Source organism: Rhinoderma darwinii, chromosome 3 (assembly GCF_050947455.1).
Source record: "Rhinoderma darwinii isolate aRhiDar2 chromosome 3, aRhiDar2.hap1, whole genome shotgun sequence".
Lineage (NCBI taxonomy): Eukaryota > Metazoa > Chordata > Amphibia > Anura > Rhinodermatidae > Rhinoderma > Rhinoderma darwinii.
Genome location: NC_134689.1, coordinates 88,883,148 through 88,895,501, shown reverse-complemented (window position 1 = coordinate 88,895,501; position 12,354 = coordinate 88,883,148). Strand labels below are relative to the sequence as shown.

Below are 12,354 nucleotides of genomic sequence, written 5' to 3'. Positions count from 1 at the left end.
TGTCGCTTTAGACTTGTCAGCATCATCGTTTAATGAAGCCTTAAACGGGTAAGAAAGGTGATGTATTAAACGGAATGAATTCAATTCCTTCTTAGGGACAATTCCTAAAGGTGAAAGTCTAAAGTTTGTAAACGGCGGATGTATAAAAGGACCAGCGATCCTGCCAGTTTCAAGCTCTTTCAGGATTTTCTGATGCACAATATCCTTATGCTGCTGGATGGATTTCAAATTATCCACCCAGCAACAACCAGATCCTTTGAAAGAAGGGATATCAAAACCAAGCTTAAAACCGTTAAAAATTAAATTAGCTTTCTCCCTGTCTGGGAACATTTCTAGCCAAGGCGCCATTCTTATTAATTTCACTGGCGTCCATGCTTTTGGATAACTGTTCTTTGGAACTAGGGGGTTGAGACTGGTTTGCTCTTTTAAAACAGCGACACATTGGGTGCGAACCCCCACAAAAGAAACATTCATGTTTATACCGACAATTGTTCAACCATTTACACTGAGCTTCATTATAAGCAAAGCAAACTCCTTTCCTCAACGTATTCTGAGAACTAGGCTGCCGCTTGGGCACTGACCTTTGTGGAAGCATTAAACTAAGCCACAAACCAACATCCTTAGTGCCCCATTTTAATGAAGGGTACACTGCCATCTTCTGGCGAAACATTTCATCATAATTGTACCATGCTAAACCACCAAACTGGCGGTAAGCATCAAGAATAATGTCTACATGCTGAAATAAATTACTAGAATTAATGAAAGACTTTTCCCCTAAAACTGAAGCATAGATACAGAACGCCTGAAGCCAGTTAAAGAAAGACTTAGGAGGAGAACGTTTTTTATCCTCATCTTTATCAGACTTACCATCCTGCTTGACAAGAGTCTCCTTCGCAGATGGTAATAAAGAAAATAAATCTATAAACTCGTTCCTCCAAATACGCTCCTTAATTGCTGGCTGTAAATGAAAACCTAATGGCGAAATATCGCAAGACATCACTTCCTTACAGCAAGTTTCCGAAACACCAATTCCTTTCTCTAAAACAGGAATATTACTAAAACCAGCATTCTGTAAATGCTGACTACTATGCTTCCATACATCAGCGGGGGAACTAGCAGGAACAGCCGACTTACTGACCAAATCAGCTAATAATTTTAAAATATCAAACATTACATTAGAATTGAGGGGAGGGGGGATGGGGTGGGACAGATAAGGGGTAGCTGGCATCTCACCACTCTGTTCCACCTGTCCTGGGTCGTGCACCGCTTCTGCTACCTCCTGCTGCGTGCCTGTAGATCCTGGGGAAACTTGCTGACAGGAAAGTTGACTCCTGGGACCTCTTCTTCTCCTTGATACTGGCGGGGGTGGGGAATAAGCCACCCTAGTCTTCCGGCTCCTCTTCCTCGGTTGCAGCTCTGAAGAGAAGTCCTGCGCCGCCTCTAAAACCAGTGAGGCCGGCGCTTCCGCTGTGTCCTCCACACCATCCTTGGAGCAGGAGGGGGTACCCGACCAACCTGTTGTCTCCCGTTCTCTGACTAAACTTCTGGCCAGCGGGTTAGCCAATTGCGCCGGCACTTGCTGCGCACTTCCGGCACTGTGCGCCACCTTCTTTGATGACACGGTCGGCCGCCTCCTCTCAAGCTCCGGCACCTGGAGCGAACGTCCGGAACTGCGCTCCACCCTCAGTGATGACTCTGCTGCAGACTTCATCCTCTTGGCTGCAGCTGATGACGGCACCTCGAGCGACGACCCAGCAGGAGACACTGCTTCCTCTATTTCGTCTTCCAGCCCAGCAAGTTCGCTTCTTCCCTCGACTTCCCTCGACGGCGCTGCTGCTAGGCATTGCCTCAGCAAGTTTTCTCCTCCTTCCGACTCCGCTCTTCTGATCAGCTCCATCAGCAGGACATCCATAGCGACGGTCCAATCTTCAAAAACTGGCTGCTTGACCACGATGAACTGCTCCTTTTATGTCCAATTTTCCCGCCTTTAGGATTTTTATCAATGACCAATCAGCTGGCCTTCCACAAAACTGCCTGGAGATAGAATCTGCCAGAACCTGCTCATGCAATTGCACAGCTGACCTAGGTCCAATCAGCTGGGACCAACTCCAAACTGCCCAGAGACAGAAACATCTGGAAACCGGCTCGTGCCACCAGCACAGCTTACCCGGGGGACACCACGATGGTAAGTACCATTCTAATATAAAATAACAAATGGAGAAAAGAGGGAAAGGGGGAGAGAAAAAACATACCAAGCAAAAAAACATATTTTATTAACAACTTATGGGGGGCCGTGCGACCATGTGTCCCCCAGGCAATAGCCTGGGGGGCCCCTGACATTATTGCTGAAGCATAATTAAAGGAAAACACCAGCATTTTTATAATTTGGCTACACCCGTGTTATGTTCTCACCACAGCTCTTAACACTAAGGGCCCATTCTCAAGAACGTGAATAACGTCCGTGTGCTGCGCATGGAAATCACGCACAGCACACGGACCCATTAATTTCAATGGGGCCATTCACACATGCAGCAGTCCGCTGCATGAAACTCACTGCATGTCCTATATTGGTGCGTTTTCACGCACCTACACGCCCATTGAAGTCAATGTGTGCGTGAAAACCACGCACTGCACACGGATACACATCAGTGTGAGGTGTGTGATTTGCACATCAATTCCTTTGAAAAAAAAAAGTGCTTTGCGAGTGCGTGAAAAACGCATGCCACTCGCAAAGAACACTGATGCATAACGCAAAACACACACGGACAGATTTACGCATAAATTTGTTACGCTCGTATGGATGTAGCCTAAGTGTATGTTCACACGCTGTGTTTTCAGGTGTATTTCGGGCCTTAAACGCCTCGAAATACACCTGGAAAAACGGTAGCTAAATTGAATTAATTGGGAAAATGTTTTTATTTTTTTTAAGCCGCTGTTTTAAAAAATTAAACGTAAAAAACACCCTGTAATAAGGAGCATGTCACTTCTTCAGCCGTTATTGGAGCTGTTTTTCTTTGTGTCAATGGAAAAACAGTTTAAAGAAACGGCTCAGAAAAATGTCTCCTAAAAAGTTTTCGGCTACAAAAACGTCTGAAAATCAGAGGCTGTTTTCCCTTGAAAATATCTCCGTAATTCTCATCCGTTTTTTCTTGTGTATGTGTCTGTGTGTGAACATACCCTAAGTGCTATGCCTGCAAACAGATGCGTAGCTAGGAGGGGGTCTGGCGGCCATCTGCCTCATGAGCCGGGAGGGAGCCAACAAGTCTCTCTGCCTTAACCATGTTATTTAGATACAGGGCTAGGGCAGTAAACTGAATCGATTCGTTGCCCCGGGTGAAAGAAAGTCTAGCTGCTACTCTGACTGCATATTATTATTTTAATTTTTTTCATGGTTCCATAATGTTGCCAATCAGATCCTACATTTCTATGTGAGCTATGACATATGCTCTGACACAACACAATGCTGCAGTATATTTTACAAAGAAGGAAGGGAAAACCACCACCATTACCATAAGGGTATGTTCACACGTGCACGTCCGTTCCGTCTGAAATTACGGAGCTGTTTTCAGGAGAAAACAGGTCCTGAATTTCAGACGTAATGGCATGTGCAGGGGTTTTTCGCAGTGTCCATTACGGACGTAATTGGAGCTGTTTTTCAATGGAGCCAATGAAAAACGGCTCCAATTACGTCTCAAGAAGTGACAGGCACTTCTTTGACGCGGGCGTCTTTTTTACGCGCCGTCTTTTGACAGCAGCGCGTAAAAAAAATGACCGTCGGCACAGTACATCGTAAAACCCATTCAAATGAATGGGCAGATGTTTGCCGGCGCTTTTGGAGCCGTATTTTCGGACGTAATTCGAGGTTAAAACGCCCGAATTACGTCCGGAAATAGTGCGTGTGAACCCAGCCTTACTACTCCTCATCTGACATACAGGGAAATGGATATTACTGCTTCTAAATTAAAGAATCCAGATTTCACAATACTTGCGATAGGACACTATTGCACGCTATTGTGAGTTCACATCTGCGCCAGAGCTCCGTTCCGACGTTCCGTCTGAGCTTTCCGTTGGAACGGAGCCCTGACTGACACAAACTGAAACCAAAGGTTTTAGTTTCCATCACCATTGCTTTCAATGGTGACGGATCCGGTGCCAATGGATTAACTTTGTCTCCGTTGTGCGTTTTGATGGGATGAATACTGTAGTCATCCCATCAAAACGACGGAACCCTTGCATAATGGAGACAAACTGAAACCATTGGCGCCGGATCCGTCACCATTGAAATCAATGGTGATGGAAACGGAAACCTTTGGTTTCAGTTTGTGACAGTCAGGCCTTAGTTCCGACGGAAAGGAGCCCTGATGCAGATGTGAGCATAGCCTTAGGCCTCATGCACACGACCGTAAAAACTCACGTAATTACGGGCCCATAGGCTTCTATTGGCCACGGGTACCTCCCCGTATGCTTACGGGAAGGTGCCCGTGCCGCTGAAAAAGATAGAACATGTCCTATTTCTGGCCGTAATTACGGCACGGGCAGCCCATAGAAGTCTATGGGGCTCCTGTAATTACGGGTGGCTACGTGTGTTCACCCGTAATTACGGGATCGTTGCTAGGCGACGTCACGGGGCTTCCCTGTCTGCAGGCCACAGCCCTCATTCCTTTGTACACGTTGAAGAGAAAAACATGGCACTCATAAAAGTGCAAGTCGAGAGCCTCATTGCTTTCGTAGAAGACCACCCCGTGATATGGGACAAACGACAGGAGGAATATAAAGACAGCGTGGCAAAGGAGCAGGCGTGGAATGACATGGCGATGTCGCTGCATCCAGAGGAATGGGAGTCGGCACGGTGAGGGAGCGTTGCAAGCTAGGTAAGTTGCCACCCCCTTCCCCCCAAATGTTATTGCAGTCACGCTCTGTTTTAGGGTGGATTCACACAAACGTGATTTGCGTCCGTGCAGCCCGCGTGGTTTTCACGCGGGTCGCACGGATCTATACAAGTCTATGGGGCAGTGCAGAAAGTCCGTGAGTTTTGCGTAGCGTGAGTCCGCTGTGTAAAACTCACGACATGTTCTATATTTAGCCGTTTTTCTCGCATCACGAGCACCCCACGGAAACCCTTACGTGGGACGCGCATAATTTGCGCAACAACAATCAAAGCATGCGTTTTGTGCGCGCGGAAAACGCTCACGCTCGTCTGAATCCGCACTTAATGCAAATGTATACTCCAATTCTGTTTTGTTTTTTTCCCACAGTGTCTAATACGAAGGCACGATGGGGGACGTGTTGAGACCAGTTTCGTCGCGAGATCGTCTTGAAAGGCCGCAGCGGCGATGTTCAAGCGAAAAAAAGACCCTACATCTTTACCCAGCAACTCCAGTTCTTAAAATCTGTGATGGACATTGGGCCGTAAGTATGCAATTGTCACGGCGCGGGGTGTGGACCCACTGGGCCGTACCGCGTAGCGGGGTAGCAGCTGGCCAACTAGGTACAAAACAATGTCTATAGTTCAAAACGGGTACCTGACGCAATAGTAGACAGTGGCAGGATCACGACTTGGCTTTCACAGCAGGTGACGCTGCGGATTCAGCGGGAAGGCACGACTTGGCTTTCACAGCAGGTGACGCCGCGGATGCGGCGGAAGACACGACTTGGCTTTCACAGCAGGTGACGCCGCGGATGCGGCGGAAGACACGACTTGGCTTTTACAGAAGGTAACAATAGTACGGGATACAGGGTACAGGCAGCAGGAACAGGCAACACTGGGAACTGGAAAACACTGGGAGACCTTTAGCAAGACAGACTAGGGTATACAACAACGCTCAGGCAAGGAACCAGTGGGCAGAGCTCATTTTTATAGTCCAGCAGCCATTTGGGCTAATAACTGATTACTGGCAGCTGGACGCGTACTGGCCCTTTAAGGCCGTGCACGCGCAGGCGCGCGCGCCCGGAGGGGAACGGCGCGAGGACCCGGAAGACAGTGCCGGCGCCTGCCAGAGGGAGGAGGACGCCGAGCAGAGAGGTGTCCATGGCCGGGATCGTCAGGGGGTGAGTTAGAACGGCGATCCCCGGCCATGGACGTAACAGTATCCCCCCTCTTACGCCCCCTCCTCTTGGGACCAGAGCGGGAAAGAAATTTCCCCACGAGGACCGGGGCATCGATATTCTCCTCTGGCTCCCAAGACCTCTCCTCTGGACCAAATCCCCTCCAATCCACCAAGTAAAATGTCCTGCCTCCTACTTTCTTGGTGGCCAGGATCTCCCTCACTTCAAAAGTTCCGGATGAACTGCCAGGAGCCACTGCGGAACTAGGAGTCCTGGAGTAGCGGTTTAGAACCACGGGTTTTAGCAAGGAGACGTGGAAGGAATTAGGGATCTTGAGGGTAGGAGGCAGTCGAAGCATGTACGACACAGGATTGATCTGCAGCAGAATCTCGAAGGGTCCAAGGAACCTGGGGGCAAATTTGCAAGATGGCACCCTCAGCCGGATATTCCTGGAAGACAGCCAGACCTTTGTACCTGGAAGAAACTGGGGAGGTTCTCATCTTCTAGTGTCTGCCTTTCTCTTCATGCGGTCCACCGCCAGCAGACCGTGTCTGCTGCCATATTTGCAGAAAGTTCCTGAAGGTAGAATCGGCTGCAGGCACCTGAGACATAGTAGAGCCGGGCAGGGGTATTCGAGGATGTTGGCCATAGACTATAAAGAACGGACTGGAAGTGGTGGACTCACTGGTATGGTTATTATAAGAGAACGGAAGCAGCTGCACCCAGTCATCATGTCTTCTGGAAACAAAGTGCCGTAGGTAGTTCTCCATAATTTGATTAATCCTCTCAACTTGCCCATTGGACTGAGGGTGATAAGCTGAGGAGAAGTCCAACTTTACCCAGAGTAGGCCACAGAGTGCTCTCCAGAACTTAGAGGTGAACTGGACCCCTCGATCCGAGACAATATGCAGAGGTAATCCATGCAGACGGAAGATGTGTTGCATGAAGAGGTCAGCCAGTCGAGCGGCAGAAGGCAGGCCAGTCAGGGGAACAAAATGAGCCATCTTTGAAAAACGATCCACCACCACCCAGATCACACTGCATCCTGCAGAGGGAGGCAGATCCATAACAAAATCCATAGCAATATGCCGCCAGGGGGCCTCAGGCACCGGCAGTGGTTGGAGCAGACCGGCTGGTCTGGAGTGGGAACCCTTGTTGGCTGCACACACCGTACAGGAGGAGACAAAGTCTATGACGTCTTTGGGCAGCGTGGGCCACCGGAACTGACGGACAATCAGGTATCGGGTCTTACGGGCACCCGCATGTACTGGCAGCTTGGAACAGTGACCCCAGCGAAGGATTCTTCCTCTGTCTGCCAGCCGTACGAAAGTTTTTCCTGGGGGAATGCCTCTAACCTGCAGAGGGTTAACAGGGTAGATGCAGGAGGGATCGATAATATTCTGTGGGGGCTCCACAGTGTCCTCTGTTTCAAAAGACCTAGACAAGGCATCGGCCCTCACATTCTTGTCGGCAGGTCGGTAGTGGAGTTCGAACTGGAACCGTGCAAAAAACAATGACCATCTGGCTTGACGAGGATTCAGTCGTTGAGCCGTCTGTAGATAGGTCAAGTTCTTGTGGTCCGTGAAGACCAGGATAGGATGAGCTGCGCCTTCCAGTAGGTGTCTCCATTCCTGCAGAGCCATCTTGATGGCCAGTAACTCCCGGTCCCCAATCGAGTAGTTGCGCTCTGCAGAAGAAAACAGCTTGGAGTAGTAACCACATACCACCGTCTTGCCTTTCGAACCCCTCTGGAACAATAGAGCCCCGGCACCAATAGAGGAGGCGTCCACCTCTAACGAAAACTGCAGAGACACATCAGGATGGTGCAGAATGGAGGCAGACGTGAAGGCTTTCTTTAAGGTTTCAAATGCGATCTCTGCCTCTGGAGTCCATACTTTGGCATTCATACCCTTTTTAGTAAGGGTGGAGATGGGAGCTGTCAGAGAAGAGAAGTTGGGGATGAATAGTCTGTAGAAGTTGGCGAATCCCAGGAAGCGTTGTATGGCCCTTAAGCCTTGGGGACGTGGCCACTCCAGGACAGCCTTGACCTTCTCAGGATCCATCTTGAGACCCTGATCAGAGATAATGTAGCCCAGGAAGGGAAGAGACTTTTCTTGGAACACACACTTCTCCAACTTGGCGTAGAGATGATTCTCTCTTAATCTAAGCAACACCTGGCGGACATGGCCCTGATGAGTCACAAGATCTGGGGAAAAAATCAAGATATCATCGAGGTACACCACAACACAGACATAGAGGAGGTCACGAAATATGTAATTCACAAATTCTTGAAATACTGCGGGAGCGTTACACAGGCCGAAGGGCATGACCAAATATTCGTAGTGTCCATCACATGTGTTAAAGGCAGTCTTCCACTCATCTCCCTGACGGATCCGGATTAGATTGTAGGCCCCCCGCAGGTCAAGCTTGGAAAAAAAATTCGCCCCCCGTATACGATCAAAGAGCTCAGAAATCAACGGCAAGGGGTACCTGTTCTTCACCGTGATCTGATTGAGACCCCGGTAGTCAATACAGGGTCGAAGGGATCCATCCTTCTTTTTGACAAAGAAAAACCCGGCTCCGGCCAGGGATGAAGACTTTCGTATGAAGCCCCTCTCTAGATTCTCTTTAATGTAGGCCGACATAGACTGGGTCTCTGGCAAGGAAAGAGGGTATACTCTACCGCGAGGAGGAGAAGAGTCAGGAATCAAGTCGATAGGACAGTCGTATTCTCGATGTGGTGGCAATATCTCTGCCTCCTTTTTATCGAAGACATCAGCGAACTGAGAGTAACAAGGAGGTAGCCCAGACAATGACTGAGGCGAAGAAGGCTGGGATGGAAGGACATGACTCAGACAGCGGTCTAGACACTTGGGACCCCACTGAAGAACCTCTCCAGAGTTCCAATTCAGGACTGGGGAGTGAAGACGGAGCCAAGGCAAGCCCAGCAGCACGGGGTTGACGGCCTTGAACAGGACATACAGAGAGATCAGCTCGGAATGAAGAGCTCCCACCTGGAGTCTCAACGGCTTGGTCACAGACAATACTGGGTCAGGCAAAGGCAGTCCATCTACCGAGGCAACGATCAATGGTCTCTCCTGCAAAACAGTGGGTAACTGAAGGAGATCCACAAGGTCTTGACAGATGAAATTGGCTGCGGAGCCAGAGTCCAGGTAGGCAGAGACTGGATGAGGTCTCCCGCCAGCAACAATGGTTACAGGAATGAACAGCTTGGACGAGAATTCTCTATCAAGTGCCGTAGCGCCCAGGGTTGTCTCTCCAACCAATCCCAGACATTGGGGTTTCTTAGGCCTCTGGGGACACAGACGCACGACATGTCCAGCGAGGCCGCAATACAGACAGAGTCCAGAGGTGCGCCTGCGCTGTTTCTCCTGATCAGACAGTTTAAGCCGATCCACCTGCATCGGGACCTCGGACGCAGCAGAAGAACAGGGCAAGAGGGGGTTGCTGGAAGTTGGGCGCCAGTCTAGGAAGCCGTCTCTCCTGAAGAATCTCTTGGGATCTCTCTCTGAGCCTTATGTCCACGCGGCTAGCCAGCTGAATCAGATCATCCAGGGCAGCTGGGAGATCTCGAGCAGCCAGTTCGTCTTTGATCTCAGGCGATAGGCCATGCCAGAAGGATGCTACCAAGGCCTCATTATTCCAAGACAATTCTCCTGCCAGAGTCCGGAACTGGATGGTGTATTCGCCCACGGAGACGTCCTCCTGACGCAGGTTAAAAATAGCAGTAGCAGCCGATGAGGCTCGTCCAGGCTCCTCAAATACGGAACGGAACAACCGCACAAACCCCAGGAAGTCTCTGGTCACGGGTCCCTGTCGTTCCCAGATTGGGTTCGCCCACGCCAGGGCCTTGCTGGCGAGTAGGGATACAATAAAGGCGATTCTGGCTCCGTCCGAAAGAAATGCTTGGGCGTGCAGAGTGAAATGGATTTGGCATTGGTTCAGGAACCCCCTGCACGAACTTGCATCTCCATGAAACCGTGGTGGCAATGGCAGCGAGAACCGAGAGTCCGAACTGGAGCTGCCAGGAGGTGTAGCTGGAGGGTTGATCGGAGGAGTTTCACTAGGAGCGATGACGGAAGAAACTAGTGCACCAAGATGCTGCGCCATGGAGTCTACTGCCATAATGAGTTGATCCTGTCGCGCTTGCAGATCCTGCAGGTCTGCCTGCATGGCTTGGGAGGATGACAGACTCTTGACTTGGCCAGCGGGGTCCATGGCCTGAGCGTACTGTCACGGCGCGGGGTGTGGACCCACTGGGCCGTACCGCGTAGCGGGGTAGCAGCTGGCCAACTAGGTACAAAACAATGTCTATAGTTCAAAACGGGTACCTGACGCAATAGTAGACAGTGGCAGGATCACGACTTGGCTTTCACAGCAGGTGACGCCGCGGATTCAGCGGGAAGGCACGACTTGGCTTTCACAGCAGGTGACGCAGCGGATGCGGCGGAAGACATGACTTGGCTTTCACAGCAGGTGACGCCGCGGATGCGGCGGAAGACACGACTTGGCTTTTACAGCAGGTAACGATAGTACGGGATACAGGGTACAGGCAGCAGGAACGGGCAACACTGGGAACTGGAAAACACTGGGAGACCTTTAGCAAGACAGACTAGGGTATACAACAACGCTCAGGCAAGGAACCAGTGGGCAGAGCTCATTTTTATAGTCCAGCAGCCATTTGGGCTAATAACTGATTACTGGCAGCTGGACGCGTACTGGCCCTTTAAGGGGAACGGCGCGAGGACCCGGAAGACAGTGCCGGCGCCTGCCAGAGGGAGGAGGACGCCGAGCAGAGAGGTGTCCATGGTCGGGTTTGTCAGGGGGTGAGTTAGAATGGCGATCCCCGGCCATGGACGTAACAGCAATTATGCAAAATGTCACATGCTATTGTGTTTAATGTAAACGCATGGGGATATGCTATGTCACACAGGTATCTGTGGGACATCGCATAGCCCCATCTGTCACACCTTGCTATGTTGGCAGGGGACACGTTATTCTTTTTCATTGTGTTTACATGTAACGCATGGGGATATGGTATGTCCCACAGATACCTGTGTGACATCGCATAGCCCCACCCGTCACACCTTGCTATGTTGGCAGGGGACACGTTATTCTTTCATTGTGTTTACATGTAACGCATGGGGATATGGTATGTCCTACAGATACCTGTGTGACATCGCATAGCCCCATCCGTCGTTTTGGATATGTCCTTTACAAAATCTTTAATAATATTTTAGCAATCTATATTGTACAGATTCAATAATTTTCTTTTTTACATAGAACTAGTGATAATCTACAAGAAGTGGAGGCATCAGACGTTCCTTTGATGGAGTCTCCGTCCGGGACCCCTAATCCCGAGGGAAATACTCCTGTACAGGAGGAAAGTGCATCGCCCCCAGCAAGACGTAGGAGAATACGAAAATGACAGGAAGGGGAGAGACTGTCGTCTATCGACTCAGAGGTCCTGGCACACCAGCAGAGGAGATCACAGGACAGTTCAGAGGACGTGTTTGGAAAAATGGTGGCCCAACACTTGAAAAGTATGCCCTCTGAAAGGCACCTACGTTGCCAAACCACCATCCTTGGGGTCATAGAAACTTTCATGAACAATCCTGCTCCGATGGAACTCTGCAATGCAATAGAGTTTCATCGCAACAGGCATGTCATGCATTATTCTGCTCTAAGCAGTCCACCGCCACCATGTGCATCAAGTTATCGTGGTTATGTGCCCTCCTCTCAACCACAATTCAGCCAGGATCGGCCAGCATGCTCTTCAAGCGGACAGTTTTCAGAAGGACCATATGGTTACCAGCAAGTGCAAGGGGCTGAACAGCAATGCGCTAACGTGGCGGGGCCTTCAAATGAGGACTTTGTTCGTTTATAGTATTTTTTTGTTTTACAGTTGTATTGTTGTTGTTTTGCAATTGCTGCTTATTTGACTAAAAAAATTTGTTTCACCAAAAATCTTTGTTGTGTTTTTTTTTATAGTTATTATGTACAAAACATTTCACATGTATGTTAACGAAGGTAGTATGTCGATTTGCACATGACACTTCATATTGATCAGGATTTTTTGGTTTAATAATTGTGAACGTGGGTGATTTTTAACCAACAATCAAAAATAACATTGTCATTGTGTTTGCATTTATATTTATTGATAAAGTGAACATATAATTGTAATGAGGTATTGGTATGTATTTCTGCACACAATTCCTTTTACCATTAAGGGCACGGCCAGACGTGGTGGTGTTTTTCAGTTGCAAATGAATTCAACAGCTATTCCGC

The 12,354-nt window shown here is 49.4% G+C and overlaps 1 protein-coding gene across 1 annotated transcript in view; it reads left to right on the top strand.

Moving 5' to 3' along the window:
• Nucleotides 1–11,994, top strand: part of LOC142748979 (organic cation/carnitine transporter 2-like) — an 82,811-nt gene extending 70,817 nt beyond the window's left edge. The window contains exons 11-12 of the transcript XR_012882349.1: nucleotides 5,256–5,409; nucleotides 11,350–11,994. The gene's annotated coding sequence lies outside the window, so the exon portion shown is untranslated. The remainder of the gene's footprint in view (nucleotides 1–5,255; nucleotides 5,410–11,349) is intronic.
• The last annotated feature ends 360 nt before the right edge of the window (nucleotides 11,995–12,354 follow it).